Source organism: Artibeus jamaicensis, unplaced genomic scaffold, assembly GCF_021234435.1.
Source record: "Artibeus jamaicensis isolate MK-2021 breed Jamaican fruit bat unplaced genomic scaffold, CSHL_Jam_final scaffold_1019, whole genome shotgun sequence".
Classification (NCBI taxonomy): domain Eukaryota; kingdom Metazoa; phylum Chordata; class Mammalia; order Chiroptera; family Phyllostomidae; genus Artibeus; species Artibeus jamaicensis.
Genome location: NW_026522025.1, coordinates 4567406 through 4578257, shown reverse-complemented (window position 1 = coordinate 4578257; position 10852 = coordinate 4567406). Strand labels below are relative to the sequence as shown.

The following is a 10852-nucleotide window of genomic DNA, read 5'->3' as shown; positions in this document are numbered from 1 at the left end:
ATGGGAGGCGGGTCGGACCTGGAGGCGGGGCCGAGCGGTGGGCAGGCGACCCGAGGGCCAAGGCTTGGAGCTTGGAGAGGTGGGGACTGCGCGTGCGTGGGTGGGTCCCTTGGGTCCTGCGGGCGCCAGGGGTCGCGTTCAACTTGGGGGAGATAGGCAGCGTGTACTCAGGTTCCTGCTTGGGTAGAGGCCCTTGGGCGGGGATGCGCAGCTCTGATGAAGTAAAGATGAGCTTAGTGGTGTGGTCTGGAGGTGGGGCATGAGGGCCGGATGGAGAAAAGAGCCCAGCGTAGAGACGTGTGCTAGCCTGGGAGATCGGAGGAGGCCTGGGGCCGGTAGAGGGCGGGGCTAGGAGGGGGCTGGAACACGCGGGGTGGGGTGGGGTGGGGTGGGGTGGGGCCTGTGTGCTGGGGTGCCGCGAAGACTGGAGTAAAGAGGAGCGCAAGCGGGGGAACTCAGTGGAGGCCGGGAAGGGGGCGTGGGTGGGGGCGGGGCTGAGGGCGTGGTAGAAGGGCCGCCTCCAGGTCCTACTGTATACGCTTTTGGAGCTACCCGAAGTCCAGGCGAGTAGGTCGGTGTAGCGGCCTAGGTCGGCATCCGGGGAGGTGGGAACCTGTCTGGGCAAGGCCGACGGAGACGGATGCTGGTGTAGTGGGAATTGAGGAAGAGTGGAAAGGGGTCGTGAGGGGGCACGCGGCGCGGATGCAGGCGGCGGACGGCACTGGGGGGCTGCTGGTGAGGGGATGGGGAAAGTCTAACGTCTGTTCTCTCCCCTTAGCCCTAAAGACGCTACTGCTAGCACACAAAGTTCTGAAATAATGTTTTGACCCCCAAAAGAGAAGACAATTGCAAATCGAAATTAATAACTCTACCAAAATGTAGCCTACCAACTACAACGTAACCCGTATAGTTATGCATTACATTTAACGTAGGATGTGGATTTATTTAACGTATTTTATATAGTTTGGAGCGGGGTGTCCAAAAAGGAATGAATGTTTGGGGCCTTGGAGGTCTGGAAAATGGCCTGGGACCGAGGAGAAGGGTTTGTTTGGAATGGAGGTGAGAGGTGGTGTGAGGGCTGGTTTGCCTTTCAAGTGATACCAAGCATAGATTGTGGCACGGGGGACAGAGGGTGACTGTTTCTAATTTACACAGAAGTTCCGAGTGGATGTCATGGGAGAGGGTACCAGAACCAAGGGGCTGCTCAGGGAGAAAGTGAACTGAGGACTACCCCAGAGAGGTTTTTGGAAAGAAGGACCTGAAAGGGCACATGAGCTGGAGGTGAAGGATAGTTAACTGACTGGATTTACAAGACAGGACAAGGCATCAGAGAAGTCCATGTCAGGGATCTTGAAAAATGCAAAGGATAGCACCCCAGAGTGCACAACCTGTGGTCCTGTTGGAATGTGTATTTAGAATAAGGCACCCCAAGTTGAAATTAGACTACATCCCCAAACCTGCATTTTGGAGTTGTGGAAGCAACACATCAGATGAGTTGTTCCATCAGTTTCTATGGGGTTGGTTTGTCTCTTTCTCATCAACCACAACAAAGCAACCTTTAAAGGGAACCCATCTTCTGCCATTGATGACTTGTTATTTAAACAGTTCTACCCAACACAGGAAATAGGAAGGATATTAATGGATATAGGAGGTATGAAATGAGTTTTTATTAAAAGACATGTTTTTTCCCTCAGACCACTTAGATGATAAGAATGTGAGATAAGAAAAACTGAACATTTGGAGAGTAGTACACTTCCTTATTCATACATTATACAACAATGCTAGATACTTTCCCCTAAAACAGTGGTGCTACGAGAGGCACACTGGTGTGATGCAAATTTTTTAAAAACATTCGTCAGGAGTGCTAACCACATTTCCTTTAGTGTCAAATAAAAAAATGTCGACAGCCATCACGGTAGTGTCTGGTGTAAATTAATCAAAAGTGTACCTATTTTTTGTCAGATCGACAAATATATATAATGTGTGTGTATGTGTGCTGCAAAATATTTATGTGCACCATGAGATGAAAAAGATGGAAAACTGCTGCTCTAAAATATAACTCTGTCCTGGCTGGTGTGGCTCAGTGGATTGAGCACCAGCCTTTGAACCAGAAGGTCACTGGTTTGATTCCCAGTCAGGCACATCTGATTGCAGGCCAGATCCCTGGTTGGGGGAGTGGGAAAGGCAGCCAACTGATGTTTCTCTTTTACATAGATGTTTTTCCCCTTCCCTTTCTCCCTCCCTTCCCCTCTCTCTGAAAATAAATTTTAAAATATTTTTTAAAATATATAATTTTATACAGCAAGTTCTCTTCCTACATCTCCGACCCCTAAACTTCCACTCCCAGATACATCGCCACACCTTTTTCCACCTCTGCACCGTGTACATTTTTGATCAGTTAATTGTTTGTTGTGCAGAACTTCCTGTGCATGTTGGGATGTTTAGCAGCATTTCAAAATTCCCACTATATGACAGTAGCATTATCCCCCCTCCCAAGTTGTGACAGCCCAAACGTTTCCAGGCATTGTTAAATGTCCCCTGCAAAACAAAATCACCCTTATTACAGTTGAGAACCACTGCACTACAGGTTAAAACCCATTGTCCTTAACCTGGTTTTAAGATCCTTCATTATCTGTGTGTGATCTACCTTTTTTAGAATATGATTGATTAAAAGAACCAACAGATGTAGGAATTATTTCTTTAGTTTCTTTTATAGATTATCATCTACTCTTGTTGGACACTTTCAGGGATGAAAAAAATTTTAAATCTTTACTTTGCCAGAAAGTATGTGTGTGTGTATGGTGTTCCTGCTTAAAATTCACATTTGTTGAGTCTAGTTCTCCTTGGAATTGTAAAAGAAAAATACGAGTCATTCTTCTATTTGTGTACACTTGTGATATTGAAAATTGTTGCTGGCCTGCAAACAGAAAGTTTTCTGGTTTGATTCCTGCTTGGGGCACATGCCTGGGTTGTGAGCCAGGTCCCCAGTTGACATGGGAGAGGCAACTGATCGATGTATCTCTCACGCATCAATGTTTCTCTCTCTTTCCCTGCCTTCCCCTCTCTCTAAAAATAAAGAAATAAAATCTTTTAAAAAATATTTTAAATCTTTTAAATACTTTAAAAATATTTTTTAAAAATTGTAGTCACATTTTCTCATCTCGCTCTTGAAATGTTTCAATCCCTATTTTTTTAGCTTTCTCCATGTAACATAGTTTATAGATTATCATGAACTTTTGGCTCTCCTCTGAGCAATATCAAGCTTGATGATGTCCTACTTAAAAAATACTACCCAGAACTGAACACAGTATTCTGAACATAGATCATACTATTAGCATATAACATTATATTATTAGTTGCATGCTTGTCCATCTTCCTTGACTCTGAGCTTGAAGGTAAGAATTAAGTCTTAGTCACTATCTTTGTCTTAGGTTGTAGTCATCTTTGTATTACTAGTGCAGTGCCTAGTGCTTAGTTTGAGTTCAAAAATTTTCATGGGGTGTAGTTAGTTCTTTTACCTTTGAAGGCAGATACAGTACACTCTTGCCTTATAGTGAGTGACTTTGTAATGAACCAGACCTCTTTGTTATTAAAAAGCATTCTTAGCTCATGAGACATATAAAAATAGGTGGCAGTCTGGATTTGGCTTAGAAGCAGTAGTTTGCCAAACCCAATTTTGAACAATCCTTGTGTGATTGATTTTTTAAGTCTGAATATAGGCTGTTATTGTTACCCTTATTAAATAACTTACTTATTGCAGCCCGTCTTTCTAGCTTGTTCAGATCTTTCTGTGTGCTGATTCTGTTATCTGGTGTGTTAGCTGACATCCCAATTTTGTGTCATCTGCAAACTGATAAGCTTACTTTTCCCATCCTTAATTCATAGAAATGTTGAATGGGCTAAGGATAGATGTTCTCCACAGTTTATTTTGTTCCATTAATCATTCTTTTAGTATAGCCATTCAGAGAGTTATAAGCATTTACCCTAGAGTACTGCCTGTCAGCCAACTCACATTTCTCCATCTGGTCCACAGAGTATCTTGAAAAGCTTTGTCTAAAGTTTGGTTGAAAGTTCAGAACGTGTCCCTAATTGGTAGTAATTCTATCAAACAAATGAAAAGAAATGTATAGATATGGTATAACTTTTGTGAACTAATGTTAACTGCTGCTTCCTATTTTACTACTTTCATATTTATCTTTTCAAAGCCATCATTTTAATAATGAAATTTAATAATTGTGTTCAGAATTAACATCCAAGTTCATCAGTCTGTTATTTCTAGGAATTCACAATCTTCTCTTCAAACTAAGGGTTGATGTTCATCTAATACCAGTCTTCTAGTAACAGTAGTATTAAAAGCAAGAAAAAGGCACAAATGAAAAATATTAGTAAGACATGCCTCTTTCTTGAGCAATCTTACCAGAGTTTAAATACTATCACACTAGATTTTAAAATTACAATGAAAATGAATTTTATGCCCATAAATATAAAAACTAAGAAGAAATGGATAATTTTCTACAGAACGTAAATTTCAAAATTCTATCTCAAGAAGATGTAGAAAACTTGAAAAAACTATTGAACTTGAAATAGTGAAAATAAATCTACCTATAAACACTATCATGCTTACAGGCTCTCCAACTTCTTCATGTTGGGAGTACAATCTTGATTCCAAAACCAGACATGGACTGAATAACAAAGGAAAATTATAGTTCAATCTCACTTAGAAATATAGTCTGCAAAAATTATAAGTAAAATATTAGAAAACTGAATGCAACTGTGCATATATCTTGGCCATATAGATAGAGTTTATAGTGGGAACTGGGGAGGCTATACTATTAGAAAATTTTTATTTAATTTATCACATTATCAACCTGTAGAAAAATCTGTATGGTCATCTTAGTATATGTCAGAAGAGCATTTGATAAAATTCAATGATTGTTCATGCTTAAAAGAAAAGCTAGAAAGAGAAAATAATTTCTATAACCAGTGTTATAGAAATTAACAGTGTCTAACAGAACCTTCAGTGAGCATTACATTTAATGGTGAAATGTTAGAAATACTTTTTAATGTTTTTTTATTGATTGTGCTATCACAGTTGTCCCCAATTTTTCCCCTTTGCCCTTCTCCACCCAGCATTCTCCACTTCCTCAGACAATTCCCACACCATTGTTCAAGTCCATGGGTCATGCATGTAAGTTCTTCGGTTACTCCCTTTCCTTTACTGTACTTTACATCTCCATCACTATTCTGTAACTATCAGTTTGTACTTCTTACTCCCTTCACCTTTTCACCCATTCCACCAGAACCCTCTGCCCTCTGGCAACCATCAAAATGTTCTTTGGATCTATGCTTCTGTTTCTATTTTGCTTGTTTGCTTAGTTTGTTTTTTAGATGAAATTATTGATAGGTTTGTATTTTTGCCATTTTATTGTTCATAGTTTTGATCTTCTTTTTCTTAAGTCCCTTTAATATTTCATATAATAATGATTTGGTGATGATGCTTTTAGCTTTTTCTTGTCTGGGAAGCTCTTTATCCTTCAGTTCTAAATGATAGCTTCACTGAGTAAAGTAATCTTGGCTGTAAGTCCTTGCTTTTCATCACTTTGAATATTTCTTGCTAATCCCTTCTACTCTGCCTAAGTTTCTTTTGAGTTATCAGCTGATAATCTCATGGGAACTTCCTTGTAGGTAACTAACTGCTTTTCTCTTGCAGCTTTTAAGATTCTCTCTTTATCTTTAACCTTTGACACTTTAATTATGATGTATCTTGATGTGGGCCTCTGTGCTTTCAGGAATCTGTGCTTCCTGGACTTGTATGTGTATTTCCTTCACCAGATTAGAAGTCATCTTTCATTATTTTTTCAGGGAGGTTTTCAATTTCTTGATTTTTCTCTTCTCCTTCCTGCACCCCTATGATGCAAATGTTGGTACCCTTGAAGTTATTCCAGAGGCTCCTTACACTGTCCTTGGTTGGGTTTTTTTTGGATTCTTTTTCTTCTTGCTGTTCTAATTGGTCGGTTTTTTGTTTTTTTATGTTCCAACCAAATCATTGACTTGATTCTCGGCTTCATCCACTCTACCGTTTTATCCCTCTAAATTGTTCTTTATTTCAATTAGTGTATCCTTCATTTCTGGCTGGATCTTTTTTATGCTGTTGAGGTACTCACTAAGTTACTTGAGCATCCTTACAACCAGTGTTTTGAACTCTGCATCTGGTAGATTGCTTATCTCCATTTTGTTTAGCTCTTTTTCTGGAGTTTTCATCTCTTCTTTTGTTTGGGCCATGTTTGTCTCCTCATTTTGGCAGCCTCCCTGTGTTTGTTTTCATTTATTAGGTAGAGCTGCCATGACACCCTGTGTTGGTAGCATGGCCTAATGTAGTAGGTATTCTGTGGGGTCCAGTGACACAGACTTCCCGGTCACCCAAGCTTAGTAGTTGAGGCGTGCCCTCTGTGTAGGCTAAGTATACCCTCCTTTTGTAGTTGAGCTTTGACTGCTGTTGGCAAGCAATGGGAAGGGTTTATCCAGGCCAGTCCACTGCAAGGACTGGCTGTGACCACTGACCACAAGCCTCTGTCCTCCATGGAGGATCGGCTGTGCCAGAGGCCACTCCATAGAACAGGACTTATTTCAGCAGGGCTCTGGTGCCTGCTGAGTCAGCCCCTTGAGTGTATCACTTGGGATGGTTAGGTGGTGTCACTGTGACATGGTCCATAGCTGTCACTGGGTGCACAGCCTCTGAGGTTTCTCAGGAGGTGCAGGCCTAGGTCAGCCACCACCTGTGTTCTGGCTGGGACCACTTGGCATAAGCTATAAAACAATCTGCAGATAGCTGCTACTTGTGCTGGGCTTGAAGATGCCCAAGCACGGCCAGGCTGTGAACCAAGGCCAGCTGTTGTTAGTTCCAGGCCTTTCCAGGCCTTGGACCACTTAGCAAGTGGTATGTGGGTTCACTAAAGCCAGCTGTTGCTTGTTTGAGGGGATTTAGGAAGATCTGAAGCATGAGCCAAGACAAGCCATTCATACAGAAAAGTCACTGTTAACAGTGGCCCGTAAGTTGGGTGGGATGGAGCCTCAAGGAATCAACAGAGCAGGGCAAACAGCCAGTTTTGTGAAGTTTCATTTGGTGCCTGCTGCTCTGTGGCTCTTTGGTGAGAGTTCAGAAAAGGAACAATGGCCTCTGCTATTGGCCTCTGTTTATCTGGGAGAAAGCTGTCATCTATCTCTCACCCAGATGCCAGGCACTTCAGTTCATCTCCATGTGCCACTGGTGCCTTTCAAGGTGCTGCCCCAGTACTGGAGCTCAGATAGAGTGAACGACTTGTACAGGCCCATTAAGAACAGCTTGGGAATCCAACACTTTCTTCCAGCAACTCAATCCCCACTGGTTTTTACAGCCAGAAGTTAGGGGGGCTTATCTTCCTGGCACTGGAACCTTCTGCTGGGGGGCCTAGTGTGGGGCTAGGATATCCCTAACTGTCTCCCTAGATATCTCTCCTGATTTTTTACCACTACATGGTGTAGGACTAGGCTGCTCTGCATCTCTGCCCCTCCTACCAGTCTGGATGGATGTGGTTTCTTCTTTAATTCCGTAGTTAGAGACTTCCATTCAGCTCGATATCTGATAGTTCTGAGTGATGGTTGTTCTGTAGATCAGTTGTAATTTTGATATGGTTGCTCAAGGAGGAGAGGCATATTTCCTTAGGCCACCATCTTGGAGAATCCTCAGAATTTCCTTTTTATGGCTGAATACTATACCAGTGTGTGGATGGACCACATTTTGTGATATCAGTGGATGTCAAGCAGTTTATAAATCTATCCATATAGCAGTGTAGACACCCAGCTTGTTCCCAGCCTAGCATACACCTCCCTCTCCCAGCAATGGAATCCCAGGTGTCTCCTACAACCCCCACTATAAATATCTAGAAATATTTCTGTGTGGTAAAGAATAAGATTTTTAAAAATAAGGCTTTTTTTTTTTAAAGATTCCATTTAAAATAGCAATAACAAGCAACCATAGGCATGTAAGAGTAGCTCAAACAAAAGAGGTGAAGATATGTTTGGGGAAAATTTTAAAACAATTTAAGAGCTTAAAAGGAGTCTTAAAAAAGTGAAGAGATTGTCCAAATCATGTATTTGAAGACTCATTTTTACAAACATGATAGTCTCTCAAAATTAATCTATAAATTGAATTGAATTACAATCAGCATTTCAAAAAATTTTTTTCTGTACCGTAACAAAACTTTCTAATAGTCAAGGTACAAAGCATAGAATCAAATCAATTTTAAAAATTAAGTAGAGGAATTTACCTACCAGATAATTAAGACATACCTTATTCTATCTTTTTACTTTCAGTCTATCCACATGCTTAGAGTGTGTTTCTTGAAAGAGTATCTAGTCCGGTTTGTTTTAAATTTAGTCTGAAGATGTAGTGTTTAGTTTATCAACATTTAATGGAATAATTTGTGCTTAACTCTGTCTTCTTGCTATTTACTTTCTAATTGTCTTTATTTTGTGACTTGTCTTTGGTATTCTTTCAGGTTAATCAAATATTTTTATGCTATTCCATTTTTTTCTTCTCTGTTGGTCTTCTTCCTATAACTGTTTTATGGTTTTTAGTGATTATTCTAATCCCAGGATTATAACATGCATCCTTTACAATCTAGTCTACTTTGAATTAATATATTCATGTTCAGTGTATAAGTTTTATTAAAGTACTTTACAGGAAATAGTTTCATTTACCCTCCTCTTATGAATTATTATTGCATTTATTTATTACATATACATTCATTAAACCCCTATCATCACTCATTGCTATTTTTTCTTTAAGTAGTTTCTTACAAAGAAATTTTTGAAAATGTTATTTTAGCCCTGGCCAGTGTGGCTCAGTTGGTTGGAGAATCCTCCTGTAAATGGAAAGGTCACAGATTCAATTCCCAGTCAAGGCACATGCCTGGGTTGTGGGTTTGATCCTCAGCTGGGGTATGTATGAGAGGCAACCAACTGATATTTCTATCTCACATTGATGTTTCTCTCTCTTATTCTCTCCCCTCTATTACCCCCTCTCTAAAATCAATAAACAGGTCCTTGGGTGAGGATTAAAAATATTATTTTATGTTAGCAATATATATACTATTTCCAGTTCTCTTTATTTCTTCCTACAGATCCAGGGTTCTGCCTAGAATAATTTCCCTTCACCCTGCAGAACTTCCTTTAATAGATTTCATAGTGTGGATCTACTGGTAAGTAAATACTTTCAGCTTTTGTTTCCCTGAAGTTGTCTTCATTTTTGTCCTCAATTTTGAAGAATAGTATTGCTGGACATAGAATTCTATATATATGTGTTTTTTTTCAGTAGCTTTTTTAAGTTGATTATGCCATTACAGTTGTTCTATTCCCCCCTTCATTCCCCTCCACCCTACCCCCCCATTCCCACAATTACCCCCCCTTTAGTTTATGACCATGTGTCTCAAGTTCTTTAGATTCTATATTTCCCCTACTATTCTTACCCTCCCCCTATCTATTTTCTATCTACCATCTATGCTACTTATTTTCTGTACCTTCTCCCCTCTTCTCCTTCTCCCACTCCCCTGTTGCTAACCCTCCTTGAGATCTTCCTTTCTATGTTTCCACTCCTGATCTAGCTGTCCTTTTAGTTTGCTTTTGTTTTAGGTGTGGTTCTTAATAACTGTGAGTTTGTTGTCCTTTCACTGTTTATGTTTTTTTAACTTCTTTTTCTTAGATAAGTCCCTTTAACATTTCATATAATAAGGGCTTGGTGATGATGAACTCCTTGAATTTGATCTTATCTGAGAAGCACTTTATCTGTCCTTCCATTCTAAATGAAAGTTTTGCTGGATAGAGCAATCTTGGTTGTAGGTCTTTGGATTTCATGACTTGGAATACCTCTTTCCAGCCCCTTCTTGCCTGTAAGGTCTCTTTTGAGAAATCTGCTGACAGTCTGATGGGGACTCATTTGTAGGTGACTGTCCCCTTATCTCTTGCTGCTTCTAAGATTCTCTCCTTCATTTTAATCTTGGCTAATGTAATGATGATGTGCCTTGGTGTGTTTCTTCTTGGGTCCAACTTCTTTGGGACTCTCTGAGCTTCCTGGATTTCCTGGAAGTCTATTTCCTTTGTCAGATTGGAGAAATTCTCCTTTATTATTTGTTCAAATAAGTTTTCCACTGGTGGCTGTTCCTTTCTCCCTTCTGGTACCCCTATAATTCAGATGTTGAAGCGTTTAAAGATGTCCTGGAGGTTCCTAAGCCTCTCCTCATTTTTTTGAATTCTTGCTTCTTCACTTTTTTCTGTTTGGCCATTATTTGCTTTCTTCTGGTCCACTCCATTGATTTGAGTCCCAGTTTCCTTTTCATCGCTATTGGTGTCCTGTGCATTTCCATTCATTTCAATTAGTTTCGCCTTCATATGTTTGTCTAATTTGTGGCTATAATCAACCAGTTCTGTGAGGATCCTGATCACCAGTGTTTTAAACTGTGCGTCTGAGAGTTTTGCTATTTCTTCATCGCTTAGATTTATAGGCTCTGGGGCTTTGAGATCTTCTTGAGCCATTTTTGGTCAGTTTACGCCTGTTCAGTGTGAGGAGCGGAGCCTTGGACTCCCAGGTCGCTGGGTTGTGACGCTGTATGTGGGGGCGTGGTCAGAGTGGGGAAATGATGGCGCCCTCTGTTGCCGCTGGGGGCCTGCTGGGTCCCATCTAATCGCCCACTCTCTTGTTTGTCTATCTGTGCACAAATGCGTGACCACAGTCAACCCGCAGCCCTGCTCCCTCGCTGTTTCCCCGCGGTTGCTCGCTGTGTCTCTCACTAGGTCCAACCCTGCGCCTGGGTTCCGC

The 10852-nt window shown here is 40.8% G+C and overlaps 1 protein-coding gene across 1 annotated transcript in view; it reads left to right on the top strand.

The window, feature by feature from the left end:
• Positions 1–19: 19 nt before the first annotated feature.
• IFT25 (intraflagellar transport 25) overlaps positions 20–10852 on the top strand; it is a 28351-nt gene continuing 17518 nt past the window's right edge. Inside the window, exon 1 of the mRNA XM_037161721.2 lies at positions 20–79. The gene's annotated coding sequence lies outside the window, so the exon portion shown is untranslated. The remainder of the gene's footprint in view (positions 80–10852) is intronic.